We start from the raw sequence: 18,391 nt of genomic DNA on the forward strand, positions 1-18,391 counted from the left end.
GTTTTCTTTATAGTCTCAATCTTTGTGAACTGAGGGGCATGTCTTCAAACATCCCACGTGAAGAGAGGACTGGTGGCGAATTGGATTCCTTCATACCTGAAACTGACAGCTCTCTGGAGAACACATGAGAGTTTCTGGGCTGACGTCATTACCTGCTGGACTGAGATTTCCAGCCTCCCACATATTTCTTCTTAATTATGACTCCGTTTTCCTCTCCTGTTAGGACTTTCATTTTTCTCTGTCCTTCATTCTACTAGCTCAGGTATCACCTTGTATTTTCAATCCATTTTGTTTGCTTTTTTTTTTTTTAATTGAGGTATAATTGACCTATAACATTAGTTTCAGATATATAGCATGATTCCATATCTGTGTATGTGGCAAACACCAGGACAAGTCTATTAACATCCCTCACTATGCAGAGCTACAAACAAATTTTTTTTTCTTGTGACAAGATTTACTCTCAGCAACTTCGATTACACAACACAGCATACATGATTAACTGTAGTCACTGTGCTGTACATTACATCCTCGGGACTTATTTATTTTATAGATGGAAGTAACTTTTGACTTCTCCTCTCATTTTGTCTGTGCCTGACCTCTGTCAACCTCCAATCTGTTCTCTGGATCTGTGAGCTCAGTTTTTTTTGGGTGTGTGTGTTTTAAGATTCCACGTATAAACAAGATCATATTGTATATATGTCGTTCCCTGAGTGACTTACTTCACTTAGCATAATGCCATTAAGGTTGGTGGTGTTGCAAATGGCAAGATTTCCTTCTTTTTTTTATGATGGAGTAATAGTCCATTACATCCATATATATCAGGTTTTCTTTAACTGTTCATGTACCGATCAATGCTTGGGTTTGTCCGTATCTTGGCTATTGTAAATAATGTTACAGTGAACATGGGGTGCATATATCTTTTTGAGTTCATGTTTTCATTTCTGTTAAACTCACCAAGAGACCTAGCAGTCCTTTGCAATGTGCAGAACTCATCTGGATTCTGATTTAATCAATACAAAAATATTTCTTTTTTTTTTTTTTTTTTTTTTTTTTTTTTTTTTTTTTTTTAATTTTTATTTATTTATGATAGTCACAGAGAGAGAGAGAGAGAGGCGCAGAGACACAGGCAGAGGGAGAAGCAGGCTCCATGCACCGGGAGCCCGACGTGGGATTCGATCCCGGGTCTCCAGGATCGCGCCCTGGGCCAAAGGCAGGCGCCAAACCGCTGCGCCACCCAGGGATCCCACAAAAATATTTCTAAGTCTCCTGTAGTGATTTAAATACCGATCATCTGAAGTTAAAGAACTGTTAATATTTGATAACATTATCCTAGTTGTGTTTTTATTTATTTTTTATTTTTTTAAAGATTTTATTTATTTATTCATGATAGACACAGGGAGAGAGAGAGAGAGAGAGAGAGAGAGAGGCAGAAAGAGAAGCAGGCTCCATGCCGGGAGCCTGATGTGGGACTTGATCCTGGGGCTCCAGGATCATGCCCCGGGCCAAAGGCAGGCACTAAACCACTGAGCCACCCAGGGATCCCCTAGTTGTGTTTTTAAAAGCTACTTTTAGGATATGCATATAGAGAATTTACCAGTGAAGGGATATGATGTATAGAATTTGCTTTATGCTTCAGACTCACCCATGGTCTGCAGGAGGCATGTACATGGATGGGAGGATATGTGAAAGAAGCTTGCCCTTGTGTTGGCGTTTGTTGAGCCTGGGTGACAGAGAGGTTTATTTCTTTTTAAACTGAAGTGTAGTTGACATACAGTATTATATTAGTTGCAGGTGTACAACATAGTGATCTGGCGACTATATACATTGTGAAATGCTCACCACGGTAGGTGTAGTCGCCATCTGTCACCACACAAAGTTACTACAGTATTAGTCACTATGCTGTATACCTCTCATCCCCGTGACTTATTTATTCTATAACTGGAAGTTTGTACCTCTTAATCTTACCCTTCATCTATTTTGCCCATTTTCCCAGTCCCCCTCCCGCCCGCCTTTCTGGCAATCCCTCATTTTCCGTATTTGTCAATCTGTTTTTGCTGTTAGATCCCGCATTCAAGTGAAACATATTTGTCTTTCTCTGTGTGACGTGGTTCACTTAGCATAACTCCCTTTATGTCCATCCATGTTGTCATGAATGGCAAGACTGATGGCTGAGTGGTAGTCCATTGTGTAGACATACATCTGTCTTATCCATTCACCTATTGATGGACGCTCAGGCTGCTTGCATAGCTTGGCTTTTGTGAATAATGCAGTGAACATAAGGGTGAACATATATTTTTGAGTGAGTGTTTTTATTTTCCTTGGGTAAATAGCCAGAAGTGCGATTACCGGATCATTTGGTGTTTGTCTTTAATTTTTTGAAGAGCCTCCCTGTGCTTTTCCACAATAGTTGCACCAGTTTGTATTCCCACCAACAGTGCACGAAGGCTCCTTTTTCTGTACATCCTCACTAACACTTATCTCTTGTCTGTTTGATATAGCCATTCTGACAGATGTGAGGTGATATCTCATTGTGGTTTTGACTTGAATTTCCCTGATGATGAGTAATGTTTTCACGTGAGCATCTTTTCATGCGTCTGCCTGCCATCTTTATGTCATCTTTGGAAAAACGTGTGTTTGAGTCCTGTGTCCATTTTTAATTGGATTATTTGTTTTTTTAATGCTGAGTTGCATGATTTCGGTATATAGCTTGGATATTAACCCCTTATCAGATATACCATTTGCAAATATCACGTCTCATTTAGTAGGCTGCAGTTTTGTTTCGATGATGGTTTCCTTTGCTGTGCAAAAGCTTTTTAGTTTGATGAAAGTCCTGATTGTTTATTTTTGCTTTGGTTTCCCTTGTCTGAGAAGACAGATACAGAAAAATATTACTAAGGCTGATACACAGAAGTTTACTGCAACAGAGCAGTTCTTTATACTAATTCTACTTTTCTGTATGTTTGGAAGTTTCCATAATAAAAAACTAAAAAATAACAAGGAAACAGAACAAGAGAAAAAAAAGAATTCTGTAGTTGAAAGAGAATCAAAGGGAAGAATGAGAACTCCCAGCATTCCACACAAAAATTAATAGGATGAAGTGTTCTGGGGGGGGCATCCTCCCAGACTGCTTTGAAATATCACCTCGAACTCTATCACAGGATCAATCCATTTTCCTTATGATCCAGATCAAATTTGTTGACTTGTACAATGAAAGTTCACACACACCCACTGCAAGAATACTACTGTTTAAGTGTATCTGTTTAATTCTAATTTTAATTTAATTCTCTAATGGGAATAGGATAAGGGATGTGTTTAGAACCTGCACTATTAAGTGTTCTGTATGTACAAAATAATTGCTCTAATGTTACCCTATTAATCTTAAAAACTTCCCATTTTTAAATATTGGCATTTTGCCAGTTCTGTAGCCTTTTTGTAGTGTTAATAGCATCCTTTAAGAGAAAAAAAAAAAAAAAATCTCTAGGACGCCTGGGTGGCTCAGCAGTTCAGCATCTGCCTTCAGCCCAGGGCGTGATCCTGGGGTCCTGGGATCAAGTCCCAATCAGGCTCCCCGCATGGAGCCTGCTTCTCCCCCTGCCTGTGTCTCTGCCTCTCTCTGTGTCTCTCATGAATAAATAAATAAAATGTTAAAAAAAAAATCTAAAACGAGTATTCTAAGCTAAAACGATTTGAAAATACTTTTTTGGGGGGGCTTCAACTTTCATTAAGATTAGTTTGTTCCATTTTAAATGATCAGCTATAATTGTTCTAGCATTTATTTATTAGATTTTTGTATCTCTACTTAAAAAAACTATTCCTTAATTTTTACTACATGTATGTTTTATCAATATATAGTATACAGTGTTCCCACTAAGCCATGTTAACTTTTAGTAGTTATAGTTGACCCTTGATCACCATGGGGGCTAGGGGTGCCAACCCCCCGTGCAGCTGAAATCCATGTATAACTTTTGATTCCCCAAAGCTTAACTACCAATAGCCTGCTATTGCCTGGAAGCCTGATAACATAAACAGTCAATTAACACATATTTGTATGTTATATGTATTATATACTGCATTCTTAAAGTAAGCTAGGGAAAAGAAGATGTTAAGAAAATCATAAGGGAAAATATGTTTACTGTACTGTATTTATATTTAAAAAATCTACCTATGAGTGGACTTGCAGTTTAAACCTGTGTTCAAGGATCACCTGTAGTCGATTGTCCTCTACCTAAACCATATTATTAAGGTAATACTCTAAATAGTGCTATTCTTTGGATATATTAGCACACTGCAAAGGTTAAGTTGTCAGTTGTACTATTTGCTTTGGGTCGAAAAGAAACAATGGTTTTGTGTTTTACCATTACAGAAATCATCAGGTTACTGAACACCCACCACGTACCAGGGATACACACATGTATATAAATAATATTATTGAAGGAAAACAACTCATTAAAGCATTATAGATGTCATAATTCTTTCAATTTAGAAATACTGTCAATATTAAATAGTTTTAATTTCCAAGTATGCATCCTACTGGCTTGTAACTTAGTACCTTTTTCTCTGTGGAAACTTAGCAAACCACTATCTGGACTCAGTTTTAGATTTTGAAATTATCCGTGACCTTACCTACTACAGACATGGGCATTTTCCATTTTAACCCTGGGGTTTCAGTTGTCTTTGAGTAATATTAATAATTATTATGTGTATCGATGTTACAACTACTAATACCTTCCCTAACCGCTGGTGAGGGTTAAGCCCGATGGAGTTCATTATGCTCAAACTGACTGTTCCTTAAACTCCACCCGATTTTGTGTTATGACCCCTTCCTTGTCATTTGAGTTTCTTATTACCATTTTTTTCTTTTTTCTTGTTACCATTTTTTAAAAAAGATTTTTATTTATTCATAAGAGACACGGAGAGAGGGAGAGAGGCAGAGATACAGGCAGAGGTTGAGAAGCAGGCTCCGTGCAGGGAAGCCCAATGTGGGACTCGATCCCGGGACTCCAGGATCACGCCCTGGGCCACAGGCAGACGCTAAACTGCTTAGCCACCCAGGGATCCCGTCTTGTTATTGTTTTATTTTAGGGAATCAAAGCCACCATTCCCACAGTTAGACATTCTCTAGTAATCGAGTCATACCATAAGTAGAGAGATTCCAGAAGCAGAAAGGTCCACCACTCCCACAGACATCACACACTTTATCCCAAACGTTAGTATGCAAGTTCCAAAATGACTTCTGGGCATTTGGGTCCGACGTTCATTTTTCTTTCATCATAACCTGCCCGCCCCGTGTCTTTTTCCCAGTGTTTTTGTGACTATGCAAAAACAATATTCCCCTTTTCCAAAAAAATAAAAAAAAACAGTTGGAGGTATAAAGGTGGTTGTGATGTCAGGTTTCGTGTATATTTTTAACATCAGAAAAGGTGAGCAAGAAAACGCAGCTGGTGGTCTTACAGGTGCATATGTGGTGTGCAGTTATGTTGAAAGGCACGCATTCGAGTGAGGCTACGTGGAAAGTCATCTTGGGGGACAGGTGGAGTTTTGAAGTGCTAAGAAAATAATTGAATGAAACTAGGGCCATAAAATTGCCAGAAAGAATGTTGGCTGAAACCTCCAAGGTTTTAGGAGCTCTGGGCATAGAAAAGCCCTAAGAGTGAGAATGAGATCAAGTTGAACACCAGAGCTGAACCCCTAGATGAATTTTGGGGAAAGGAGGGACTTTCGGGAAAGATGAAAAAGGAGCTAGGATCATTCACTCACTCATTTTTTAAAATTTGTATATTTATTAGGTATCAAGATGAATAAGAAATACGTCCTGGCCTCAGGGAACTTTCCTAGGTGAGGAAATAGATGTGTGTAAATACCAAAGCAGAATAGAATAGATGCTGTTTGGATCTCCCTGGGGCAGGGGTGCCTTGGGCTGCAGAGCACTGATCAGGGACGTGAGCAGGAATCAGTACAAGACACAGGAATAAGCATGTTCTCAAGATGATAAGAATGACGGAATGGGCATTTCTGGATATAAGAATGGCATGAGAAAAGTTACACAAAAGGGCATAGACTTTCAAGGACCATATAGTCTAACGTAGACGTTCTACAGGAATCGGGCCAGGACATGGGTGGTGGTGTAAAGAAAGCGGCTGGAAGTAGAGAATGGGTGGCATCATGAGTGACCTGCGCGAGGAAGGAATTTATTACTACTCTCTCTCTTTCTTTTTTTTTAGTTTTGAGATATAATCTGATGTATAGCATTAGATTAGTTTCAGGTATTTAATAAGTGATCTGTATGTATAATCGCAAAATCATCACCACACTGTGCTAGTTAACATTTGTCACCCTACACAGGTAACATCTTTTTGTGTGTGTGTGATTTACTATCTAGTAACTTTCAAATATGCAATACAGTATTAATTCTATTCATCATTGCATTCCCAGGACTTACTTCTGTTGTAACTGGATGTCTGTACCTTTTGACCCCCTTCACCCGTTTCACCCGTTACCCACCCTCTGCCTCTGGCAACCACCAGTCTGTTCTCTGTATCTATGAATTCATCCTAAAAAGTCAATTTATAGATTCCACATTTAAATGAGATCATATAGTATTTGTCTTTCTCTGACTTATTTTACTTATAATGCCTTCAGGGTCCATCTATGTTGTCACAAGTGGCAAGACTTCATTATTTTTTATGGCTGAATAATTCTGTGTGTGTGTGTGTATGTGTGTGTGTGTGTGTGTATACACCTTTCTTCATTCATCTGTCCATGAACATTTAAATTGTTTCCATGTCTTGGCTATTGTAAGTAATGCTACATGTTCACTGTACATGAACATGAGGGTGCATATGTCTTTTTGAGTTAGTGTTTGTTTTCTTCAGTTAAATACCCAGAAGTGGAATTGCTGGATCACACGGTAGTTCCATATTTAATTTTTTGAGGAACTCCGTACTGTTTTCACAGTGGCAGCACCAATTTACATTCTTACTAATAGTGCATGAGGGTTCTCTTTTCTCCACATTCTCACCAACACTTGTTATTTCTTATCTTCTTGGTACTGGCCATTCTGACTGCTGTGAGGTGATATCTCACTGTGATTTTTGTTCCCTGACGGTTAGTGATGTTGAGCACCTTTTCATGTACCTGTTTGTTATCTGTTTGTCTTAATTGGAAAACTGTCTTTATTTGGATCCTTTCTTTGCCCATTTTTAAAGAAGATTTTTTAAAACTTATTTTAGAGACAAAGAGCAGGGGAAGGGGGGGGCAGAGGGAGAGAGAGAGAATCTTAAGCATATTCCCCATTGAGTGCAGAGCCCAGTGCAAGGCTTGGTCATATGACCTCTGAGATCATGACCTGAGCAGAAGAGTCAGATGCTCAAATGACTCAGCCACCCAGGAACCCATCTTTGCCATTTTTTTAATTTGATTTTTTTTTTTTTTTGCTATTAAGTTGTATGAATTCTTTATATATTTTGGATATTATTATTATTATTGTTTATGATAGTCACAGAGAGAGAGAGAGAGAGGCAGAGACACAGGCAGAGGGAGAAGCAGGCTCCATGCACCGGGAGCCTGATGTGGGATTCGATCCCGGGTCTCCAGGATCGCGCCCTGGGCCAAAGGCAGGTGCCAAACCACTGCGCCACCCAGGGATCCCCTATTTTGGATATTAATACCTTATCAAATACATGATTTGCCAATATTTTCTCCCATTCAATAGGTTGCCTTTTCAACTATTATTTAGGAATAAGAAACACATGTCGCTTTTGAAGAGGGAAGTTACACAAGGGGAAAAGAAAATTACACTCACAAAACCTGAGGGGAGTGGTAGGGGAAGGATTGTTTATTATGAGATGAGAATGTTGGTAGGTGGATAGAGGAAAAATGAGAGGAGATAAAGAGATTCTAGATTGAATATACTAGAAAAGGGATAATTATAATAGGATAAGGTTCTGTGTTATAGTAGCTACTGTGTTATGGGGAAATATGGAAAATATACATATTGAAAGCATCCTATAGGAAAAAAACTAAAGCATCCCATAGGTATGTTGATTGTTCTGTCTGTGGTAATCATCTGAAGACACATTTCGAAGTGCTTTAGAAGAGCAACCAACAAATGTTTTTGTCACGGGACAGACAGTAAATATTTTAGGTTTAGCAAGTCATCTATGGTATCTATTTGCATATGCTGCTGTTTCTTCTCTTTTTCCCTCTTTGCAAATGTCAAATTAGGGGCACCGGGCTGACTCCATTGGTGGAGCATATGACTCTTGATCTCAGGATTGTGAGTTTGAGTCCCATGTTGGGTGTACAAATTACTTTAAAATCTTTAAAAAAAAAAAAAAAAAAAAAAGTAAACTTATTCTTAGCTCATGGCGCATACAGAAGGGCCATAGGCCAGATTTGGCCTGCAGGCCAGAGTTTGCTGATCCCTGCTTTAGAACTTAGCTTTCCTGATGGAGCATTTGGTATTCTTTCTCTCAGTAGATGAAGAAAGGTAAAGGTCTTTCGTGGAGAATATAAAGTTTGAATAATATATTTGAATGCATGTGACCCCTGAGCTGCTTTTGACCATTATCATTCAGATTTGTGACTGTGATTGCTAACTATTTGGGGCCATATAAGCCTGTCTTCCTTTCTGTCCTTTTTCCTTTTTCCAACTGTGGTATCTTAAAAATTATATCAGCAGGGGGGTGGGGGTGGGGGCTCAGTTGGTTAAGCATCTGACTCTTGATTTTGGCTCGGGTCATGCACTCAGTCAAGGTTGTGAGATCAAGCCCTCCCTCCTGCCATGGGGCTCCGTGCTCAGAGAATCTGCTGGAGATTCTCTCCCCCTCCCTTTGTCCCTCCCCTCACTTTCTCTAAAAATCAAAGCAAAACTAATCTGCAAATCGTTTGACACTTCTCATTAAAAAATAGTTTATGTTTAATTACAGAGAAGAAACAAGGTTACCAGAGGGGAGGTCTTTGGGGGGGATGGAGGAAATAGGTGTTGGAGATGGAGTGCAGTTACCATGATGAGCACTGAGTAATGTACAGAGTTTCAATTGTACACTTGAAACTAATATAACACTGGTGTCTATACTGGAATTAAAATGTAAAAAACCCGTAAGTATATCATACACTATATTAGGTAAGAAAGGAAGAAAAGTCTATGTTCTGTTCCCTTGAATCTTGGTGGCTTCTGTGACTGCCCCAACAGATAGAATGTGACAGAAATGACACTGGTCCTGAGATAGGATCATAAAACATACAAAATCTGCCTTCCTTTCTCTCCCTCGCCCGCCATGACACATTTTGAAGCTGCAAGCTGCTAAGTAAGAGCAGCTCTCCTGAAGCTTCCATGCTCAAGAGACCATGGGAGAGCACAGGGAGATGGGGAGAGGTGTCTGAGGAACTCCAGGTGACTTGCCCCCAGTTATTTAAGTCTTCCCTGCCCGGGCACCACACATAGGAGCGAGCACAGCCTCAGATGATTCCAGCACCGGCTCCCAGCAAGCTTCTGAAGACGACCCACGTGAGAACCACCCAGCTAAGCCCAGTTGGGTCACAGAACCGGAAGAGATGATAAAATATTGTTTTAAGCCAAAGTTTTGTGGTGATTTGTTTCATAGCAGGTGACTAGAAATGACTGGGGGAGTCTGGAAATGGAGCATTACCCTAACATGATCTAAAACCCATGGCGGCAGCTTTGAAGCTGAGCTGCTGGCACACGTAGGAAGGGCCTTGAAGACCTTAGTAGCAAAAGTGTGGTGGCTCTGGAGGTTGTCAGTAGAGCTTAAAGGAAAGTGAGGGAAAGACTATTAAAGCTCAAAGAGAAGCCACTGTTAATAAAACTGTTGCCTGTGACAATGTAGAACTAGAAAATGGACCCAACGAACTGATGGATCGGCCTGAAGAGTTTTCAGTCTAGGGATGGAAAGTTTCACCTGCTTTCTTGTAGCTGTCTGTCTCAAAATACAGCCTCTCGTGTGCTATAGAAGAAATGACTTTTCATGCAAAACTTAGAGGAAATAAAAAGGAGGCAGGACTTACTGGGTTAGAAGATACAACCAGTGTCTCCCAACAGGATATGCATGAAGTTAACAAAAGGCCACGGGAGGAAAAAGTCAAAATCGTGGTCCTGTCATGAAAACTTCCCGGGGTAAAGATGAGGCCAGGGATTTGACTGGAAAATCCAGACTCCAGAAGGATTGAGGGTGGTGTCTCCTGAATCCTCACCAAAAGAAAAGCTAAAGGATCCTTTCCATTAAGCAATAAGAATTCTAATATTAAAGACGCTGATGCTCAGGAGCTCTCCAGGGAGGCCAAGGTAGCCAAGATTTGTTGATGTGGCTTTTGTCTAATGAAGTAAATGCCAATAAAATAATAAGATTCATAGGAAACCTTCAAAGCTTTTAAGAAAATTATACTTGTAGAAATACTACCAGCTTGGACTAGGAAGAGAAATGGAAAGAAGATTTTAGATCCTGGAACTTTTACAGGCAGAAACCAGGCTGATGAAACTACTAAACTTAAAACATGGGCTATATTTTTTGGAATAGGAAGGATAACTCAGCGGAACTAAGATCCCAGAGGATGATGCCAGGAGCTGAGGAGAATCACTGTAGGCAGTTGAAGAGAAGCCTGCTTATGGGACTGCCAAGTGCACCCATGTGGGGTGTGCTGGGGCTGCAGGTGGCTGCATGCCTGTCGTTTGCTCTGTATTGCGAGTGTTTATAGTGGTTATTTGGTGCCTACCCCACCATATTTATTGTGTGTGGACAGATAATATGTGTCTCTAGCTCACAGGTTTTCAGACCCAGAGGAATGGTATTTTCCTCTAGGAAAAATGCAGTTTTCTCATTGGTTTCCTTTCTTTTCTTTTTTCTTTTTTTTCCTTCCTTCCTTCCTTCCTTCCTTCCTTCCTTCCTTCCTTCCTTCCTTCCTTCCTTCCTTCCTTCCTTCCTTTCCTTTCTTTTTCTTCCTGTAACTTTTTTTTTTGAAAAAAGATTTTATTTATTTATTCATGAGAGATAAGCAGAGACACAGGCAGAGGGAGAAGCAGGCTCCATGCAGGGAGCCGGATGTAGGACTCGATCCCAGGACCCAGGATCACGCCCTGGGTCGAAGGCAGACACTCAACCACGGAGCCACCCAGGTGCCCCTTTTTTTGTAACTTTAAAATCACAAGATAAGACAAGACAAATATAATGTAACTAGAATGGCTGTAAAATAAACACAAAGATTCTTCCTGTGGAATCTCATGTTCGTATATTCTAAGTACCTAACACAGGGCCTACCTAGTATGTAATACTTTTTTGGGTAAATGTTAGTTTTCCCCTGGCATTCTTTTTTCCTCTCAAGGAAGTTATTTTATTCGTGGTGTCCAGCTCCCTTATGCTGATTTCCGTTCACGAGGGCTTTCCACCCCAGTGCCCTAGCCTCTCCATATGCTCTGGACATTTTCTGACCACTTACTATCATCCTGACTCTGAACTTGCCTATCTTAATTTTTCAAAAACTTACAGAGTAACTGGGAAGTCAAGATGAAGCATGCTAAAGTGCTAACACCAAAATTTTACTGTGATTGTAATGGCAACTTTCAATGTTTACCCTGTGTAGTAAGCAGAGGATTTCAAACACTTTTGCAGGCCCTCTGACTGGTTTGGGTAAGAACCCTGAAGGTCATGGCATTCATGTTCCTTTCTAATGCAGAGCTGCCGTTTTTAGGGACATAATACAGCATAGAAATGGTGCTGAAATCTGTCCTGGCTCCTTTTCCTCTTAGGGGCTAACTGTGAAGCTTTGGGGCCAAGGTCAGATGTACTTCTGGTCTCCTTTTCCCTGGCATTTTGAATAAGATTCTAATCTAATTAAAACTAACGTCAGTAGCACTGCTCAAGAGGAGAACCTAAAGGAAAATTTTTTTTAAGATTTTATTTATTCGTGAGAGACACAGAGGTAGAGACACAGGCAGAGGGAGAAGCAGGGAGCCCAATGTGGGACTCTATCCTGGATCCTGGGGTCATGACCTGAACTGAAGGCAGATGCTCAACCCCTGAGCCACCCAGGCGTCCCAGGAAAAGGATTTTTGAAGGAAGGGGGTGTTGGAAAAGAGGGCAGCTTTACATGAATTGTTTTGCCTTGGAAAATACATGTGCTCATGTAATTCTGTGGGTCAGTGAATATATATACACACACATGCATATATAGTTATTTAACCAGTATTACCGAGTATCACTATGGGACTCTTCCAATGTTCTAGCTTCTTTGGGGATAAAATCAATCAGAGCCCCTTATTCTGCAGGACTGGTCTGTGTAAGGTTTTGGCGCTGGGCACTGTGTGGGGCCTAGGCAATGAGCAGAGCTGCCCACTGCAGGGTTTTGCATAACGGTAGACGCTGTCTCTTACTGCAGTGCGTACGCATTTTTGGATTTTAAAATGATGTTGAGTTGTCAGGAAAGCTGAATTCCAGCGACAATAATCTCTTTCTGTAAACTAAAAGCTTCCAAGGCCTTAATAAGAAAGAAATAATCTGACCTTAAGAATGAATTTATTACTAAGTGAAACTTAATTCACAAAAGAAATTTTCTCTACTATTGGGGCCATTGTTGGTTTTGGCTTCGTTTTTAATTGACATTTTTAGTTGTTTTGGTCGATATTGAAGTTGAGTTCAAAGATACATCTCCTCTGAGGATGCAGTGTAAAGAGGATTTGGTAAATAATGTAAAATCAGAGTTTCCAAGTGTTTTTGGAGCAATTCTCTTTCGCCTTTGCACCATATGTGTGGCTCTTTGCGTGTTCTACGACGCGCAGCTACTCCTTTCCTACACAAATACATGTGCTCTCATTTTTCTCTTCTTCAGTTTCTTCACTTCTTCTTTTCGTCTGCCTCATTTCTTCATTGTGTCTTATGTAAGGTACAGCCATCTTCGGAGAGAAGGGATGTGGCACCAGAAACAGGGGAGCCTCACAGTTGACTCGTCATGGGACTCTGCTGCTGACTCGTCATGGGACTCTGCGCAGGCCTCTAACCAGGAAATTGGGGGAGTCAGTGCGGGTCATGGAGTTCAGTGATGACAGAGGCATGAACAAAATCTCATGACCTCAGGGCCCCAGCAGAGGCAGCTGCACATATTTCCACTGCCACCATTTACCTGATAGGCTTAGATGATCCAGCAGTGAGTTATTCTGTGCAAGACAGAGCAGGGGCTTTAGAGCCAGGAGCCAAGGGGTTATTTCCTCTCAATGCTATTTACGTGACCTCAGGTGACTTTCTTAATCTCGTTTATCCTGTTTCCTTGTTTATGACACCTGCCATGAAAGGTCATTCTGAGGATCACAGATGATACCTAAAATGCCCAGCAAAGTCCCGACACAAGGGTGGTGTTCATGAGTGGGAGCTACTTGAGGGAGTCTAAAAAGTCTCTTTTCAATGCTTAATACAGGGGCCTTGGGTGGCTCAGTGGTTGAGCGTCTGCCTTCGGCCTAGGGCATGATCCTGGGGTCCCAGGATCGAGTCCTGCATCGGGGTCCACCACAGGGAGCCTGCTTCTCCCTCTGCCTGTGTTTCTGCCTCTCTCCGTGTCTCTCATGAATAAATATTTAAAAATAAAAAAAAATTAAAAATGCTTAATACACCCTTATAATCTCAACCTTGACCTCTGTCTCTGCCTTTCTCTCTCTCCCTCTCTCTCTCACACACAGAGCATTTGCTGCTCTAAGCTCCTGAAATTGTGTAGCCATGTCACCATTTTAAAAGTGGGTTTCTGTTGGGGTGCCTGGGTGGTGCAGTTGCCTAAGCGTCCGACTCTAGGTTTCGGGTCAGGTTGTGATCCTGGGGTTGTGGGATTGAGCCCTGCATCAGGCTCTGCGTTCACTGGGGAGTCTGCTTGAATTTCTCTCGTCCTCTGCCCCTCCCCCTGTGCTCACCTACTCTATAAAATAAATACATCTTTAAAAAAAGTGGCCTTTTGTTATCGGCAGAGTGATCCTCTTGCTGGTTTAAAGGAACATTATGAGATAACCGAGAAAAAGTTAAAAAGCAGAACTGCATTATTTCCTTATTCTCTGGAAATTCTAACTCATCATCTCCCATGCCTAACTGTGATGTCAAAAACAAAAGCCGATCCAATTCTTTTCTTGGTGATTTAAGTCTAGCCCTCCTGGAACTAGGGCAGCCCTTTGGCTTGCTAGCAACTGCACCAGCAGCGCTGTTACATTGCTTGGATGGATAAAGAAATGGTGAGGAGTCATTTTACATATCACCCAGTTCTACAGAAACTAAAAAACTGACCCAGACAAATGGCTGGACGCCCCAGGACTGTGGATCAGTATGTTATCCCCCCATTAGAGCACCAGATCCTCTTGACTGCTTCCCGGCCAGGACACAGGACCAGTGAGAACCAAGTGGCACTGGTCGGAAGAGGTGGGGGGGTCACATGGGGATAGCAGGCTGCGGCTCCTGGGAGAGGTGCGCCGTCTGCCGAGGTGGACAGCATTGCTGTTGTGACAGGTGCCTTTTTAGCCAAAGCAATAACAAATCTTCCCTTGTGTAAATGACAGATGGTCAAGATTGTTACTGCCATTTCCAGCAAACCCAAAAGAGGGAAAACAAATAAGTGGCGTGTAGAGTTCTTGGTTTTCAAGAATACTGGGGAAAATTTTGTAACAGCATAGCTTTAACAAGGTTCTACGGCGCGTTGGTCAACAGACCAAGTGTGCCACATCCATGGCGCCCACACCCCTGTCCCTGGGATCTGTGAATTGGCTACATGGTAAAAGGGAATTGGGGTTACAGATGGAGGAAAGGTTGCCGATCAGATGGCCTAAAAATAGGGTGACTATCCTGGATTCTCCAGTGGGCCCAGTGTAATCAAGGGGTTGGAGGAGGCCCGAAGGTCGGGAGTCAGAAGCAGGGTTATGGGATGTGGGGGAGGACTTGACCCACCTCTGTTGAGGCTGAAAGGGGCTAGGAGCCCAGGGTCGGGGTGGCCTCTGGGCGCTGGAGAAGCCAGAGATCCGCATTCCGCCCTAGAGCCTTCAGAAAGGCCCAGTGACACCTGGACTCTAGTCCGGGGAGACTCATTTGGGACCCCTTCCCTCCAGAACTGTGAGCGCACGATTCATATTGTTTTAGGCCATTCCAGCTCGTTCCAGCAGCAGTGGAAGGTTGACACAGCATTGAGCTCTGAACGTCTAAATATCTGAAGTCCGTGAGCCCAACCTTCATCTCTTCCCTGTTTGTAAGAGACTGAATGACAAAGCCCAAGCGAGGCACAGGAAAGTGCCAGCCCCTGCATGGCTGGCCCGATCTGCGGAGGCGCCCAGCGCTTCCTGTCCTTGCACCCGCCCCGGGCCCGCCTTGGACCCTGGGGCCCCCCCGTCCCCCGGTTGTCGCGTCTCCCCGGGAGGGCACCCAGTCTGGCTGGGACAGGATGGGCGACCCCACGCCGACCACCTAGGTGAGTTACCGTCAGCCGACAGAACCATGAGACAACAGTACTGTTCAGCGCCTAGTTTTGGGGGGGTAGTTTTATAGCAACAAGTACCATCCCTTGGGGGCCCAGACGTAGAGTTTCTGTAAAGCTTCTGGCCCTGCGAGCTGCTAGCCTAGGTGACCTTACTCTCTCCGTTCTAGAATTCCCACGGAGCTTGCGGATACCACGTATCTTCTTACGTACATAGGATTTCCTCCTCAGCTGGACTCTGTGATCTTCCAAGAGGATGGACAGTGGAAGTGCCTTCTGGAGTCCCTTCGTGTCCTAGTACTGGACAAACAATGTAACTGGTGAGCTGCTGAGCACTGGATTAAGAGCATTCTTGGCCATTTTAGCTCTCTGCCAAAGATTTTAGCCTCGGCTCTTTCTCATGGCCTCTTCTGGGGCAGTCTTTCAGGGCACGGTTATGGAAGCGTGTGTGGCGGGGGCAGCCTTGGGTCTTTGCTCCTGAAGACAGTCCGTGGCCGCCGAGGAGCAGCAGCAGCAGCAGCTGGGCCTGCCCCAGACCTGGTAAGTGAGACGCTGGGGTGGGACCCAGCATTCTGGCCTAACGAGCCTTTCAGGGGCTGCTGCTGCCGCAGGCTAAGCACAAGCATCACTGGGGGTTGGGACAGAGGTCTGTTTTAAGGTCAGAAGGCCAAGGATTGTTTCATTAAACTGCATTTATTAAATATGCACCTGCATGTGCCGGGCGTTGTGCAGGGCGCAGGGGACACTAAGGTTTGTCTCTGCCTGTGGGCTGAGGGACATGGTGGCGCATGGTTTGCACAACAGGAGTGAGACCTGCTGCTGCTATCCCTGCCCTCTGAGGGAGCGAGGCCTGGAGTTTTGGCCTCATCTTTCTACCTGTGGGTCAGACCCCAGGGAGGAAGGAATCCTTAGGAACCCCTGTATGGGAACGTGTCTGTGTTGAAGGCCACCCACTTAGGAGCTCATTACATACTTTAGACGCGAGCTCCCCGCGAACCCTGGGCTGGGTGGGGAGGCGCGATGGTTGTCCTAATCCTGTCACTTACAGGTAACGCGTTAGAGCCGCTCTCATTTCACCCTGTTTTCCCCCAGGCCTAGCTGGGTGTTGGAAGAGAACTCAACACCCCGCACAGGTGATTGTCAAATATAACGTCGTTCGAAGCGTGTTCTGAAGCTTGTTCGCCCCGTGAGTCCCCGACACCCCTTCCCTTGGAAGCTGTAAGCGGTGTCTGCATTCTGCCCGACCCCGGTACCCCAATGGTAAGCAGAAAAGCCCCCTGTCCTTCCGCCGTGCCTCTGCCCCCAAGGCGCTGATGTCTGTACGGGGGTGGGGGTGGGGGGGACTGGTTGGATCAAAGGATCTCTGTGCTTTCAGGGAGTGTGCTCCCAGCGGTGCTCTCACCGGTGCTCCCATCAGTGCTCCCACCACTGCTCCCAGCAGAGCTCCCAGTGGAGCTCCCATCGGTGCTCCCATAAGTGCTCCCAGTAGTGCTCACATTAGTGCTCCCAGCGGTGCTCCCAGTGATACGTGCAGCCTGTGCAGCCCCGGCCTTCCTGAACGACACTGGGTTCCTCCGGTTTGGGCCGAGGCGGTGCACGGGAGCGGGTGCCGGGCCGCCTCCGCCTTCCCTGGCCCCGGCTAGGGACACCCCCCACCCCCCGCCCCGCCCCGCCCCGCATGGATGCGGCCACCCCGACCTGCACACGGCCCACAGGACCCATCATCTCGGGCGCTTGCCGGCTCCTCCGCGGTCCCCTAAGTCCCCGTAACGCCATTAGACCGATGACCGTAAATTAGGGGCCCGGCAGGCTGAGACGATGGGGGGTGCGGCCCCGGGGGCTCCATCTGCGCCGCCCGCCGCCCTCCTCCGCCGAGGCGGGCCGGGAAAGCTCATTTCTCAGCCTGGGTTTTATTTACCCCACATCAAGGAGCCCTCGGGGGCGGGGGGCGCGGGGACAAAGGCTCCGGGGCGCAGGGACGAGCCTCCCCGCCCCGCCCCGGGGCCGCCTTGGCCCCCTCGTGCGCTCCGTCCGCGTCCAGCAGGACAGACCCGCAGCGACGCACTTTGACCTCGGTCTGCGGCCCTGGGCACCGACCGCGTCTCCCCAGCCTCCCTGCCTCCCCAGTGTGGCTCTGCGTGAGCGGGCAGGGCTGGGGGGACCTGCCGCCCCCCGAGCGGGCCCGTGTGTGCGGCCGTGACCTCTGCACCCTGGGGCCCGGGCTGGCCGCGCCCTTGTTGGGGACACCGGGCCCGGGGACACCACCCGCCGCGGGCAGAGGCTGGACGAGGCGCGGGGCTGGAGGCGCAGCCCGCGGAGTCCTGCAGGGAGGCCAGGGCCCGAGGACCTTCAGGGGGTGTTAGTTTTGTCCCTAACAGGGACCCACGGAAAGAGGGAGCATTGGGCACAGGCTGCGCGGTCCCCTTGCTCCTGGATGGGGCGGGGGAGGGGAGGCCGCGCCCCTCAGAACGTGACTGGATTTGGAGAGCGACCCTTTGAAGAGGTAAGGAAGGTATAATGGGCTCAGGTGGGGCCTGATCCCCTCTGCTGTCCTTCCAGGAGGACGCTGGGGCACAGGGGGAGCCCCAGGGCCGCAGGAACGTGGACTATGTGGGGATACGGGCGAAGGCCCCAGGAGAAACCAGCCCTGCCAACACCTTGATCTTGGCCCCCTGGCCTCCAGCACGTGGAAGAAGTAGAAGCCTGTGGTTGAAGCCCCCCCGGCCTGTGGTGGGGCTTTAGGGCAGGCCTCGCAAACTAAGGCAGGCGCTAAGAAGCCTGCCCCGAACATTCCTGTGGCCCTCTCTCCTCCTCCTGACTTGGAAACTCTCTCCGGATGGCTTTGACCTGGCCAAGCAACTTTTCTTTTTGTCATGTTCCAGGTCATCTCATTTTTTCGAGATAAGAACCTACCCAGCAGTGACAGGTCTCTGCTGGAAGAGCTTTA

At 45.2% G+C, this 18,391-nt stretch overlaps 1 long non-coding RNA gene across 2 annotated transcripts in view; it reads left to right on the forward strand.

The window, feature by feature from the left end:
• LOC112677929 (uncharacterized) overlaps positions 1-18,391 on the forward strand; it is a 29,392-nt gene that overhangs the window by 4,787 nt on the left and 6,214 nt on the right. For both annotated transcript variants that reach the window (XR_007413351.1, XR_007413350.1), the window contains exons 2-5: positions 15,114-15,219; positions 15,615-15,764; positions 15,864-15,984; positions 16,537-16,704. This is a non-coding gene — a long non-coding RNA (uncharacterized LOC112677929). The remainder of the gene's footprint in view (positions 1-15,113; positions 15,220-15,614; positions 15,765-15,863; positions 15,985-16,536; positions 16,705-18,391) is intronic.

The sequence above is a fragment of the Canis lupus genome, chromosome 10, assembly GCF_003254725.2.
Source record: "Canis lupus dingo isolate Sandy chromosome 10, ASM325472v2, whole genome shotgun sequence".
NCBI classification, from domain to species: Eukaryota; Metazoa; Chordata; class Mammalia; order Carnivora; family Canidae; genus Canis; species Canis lupus.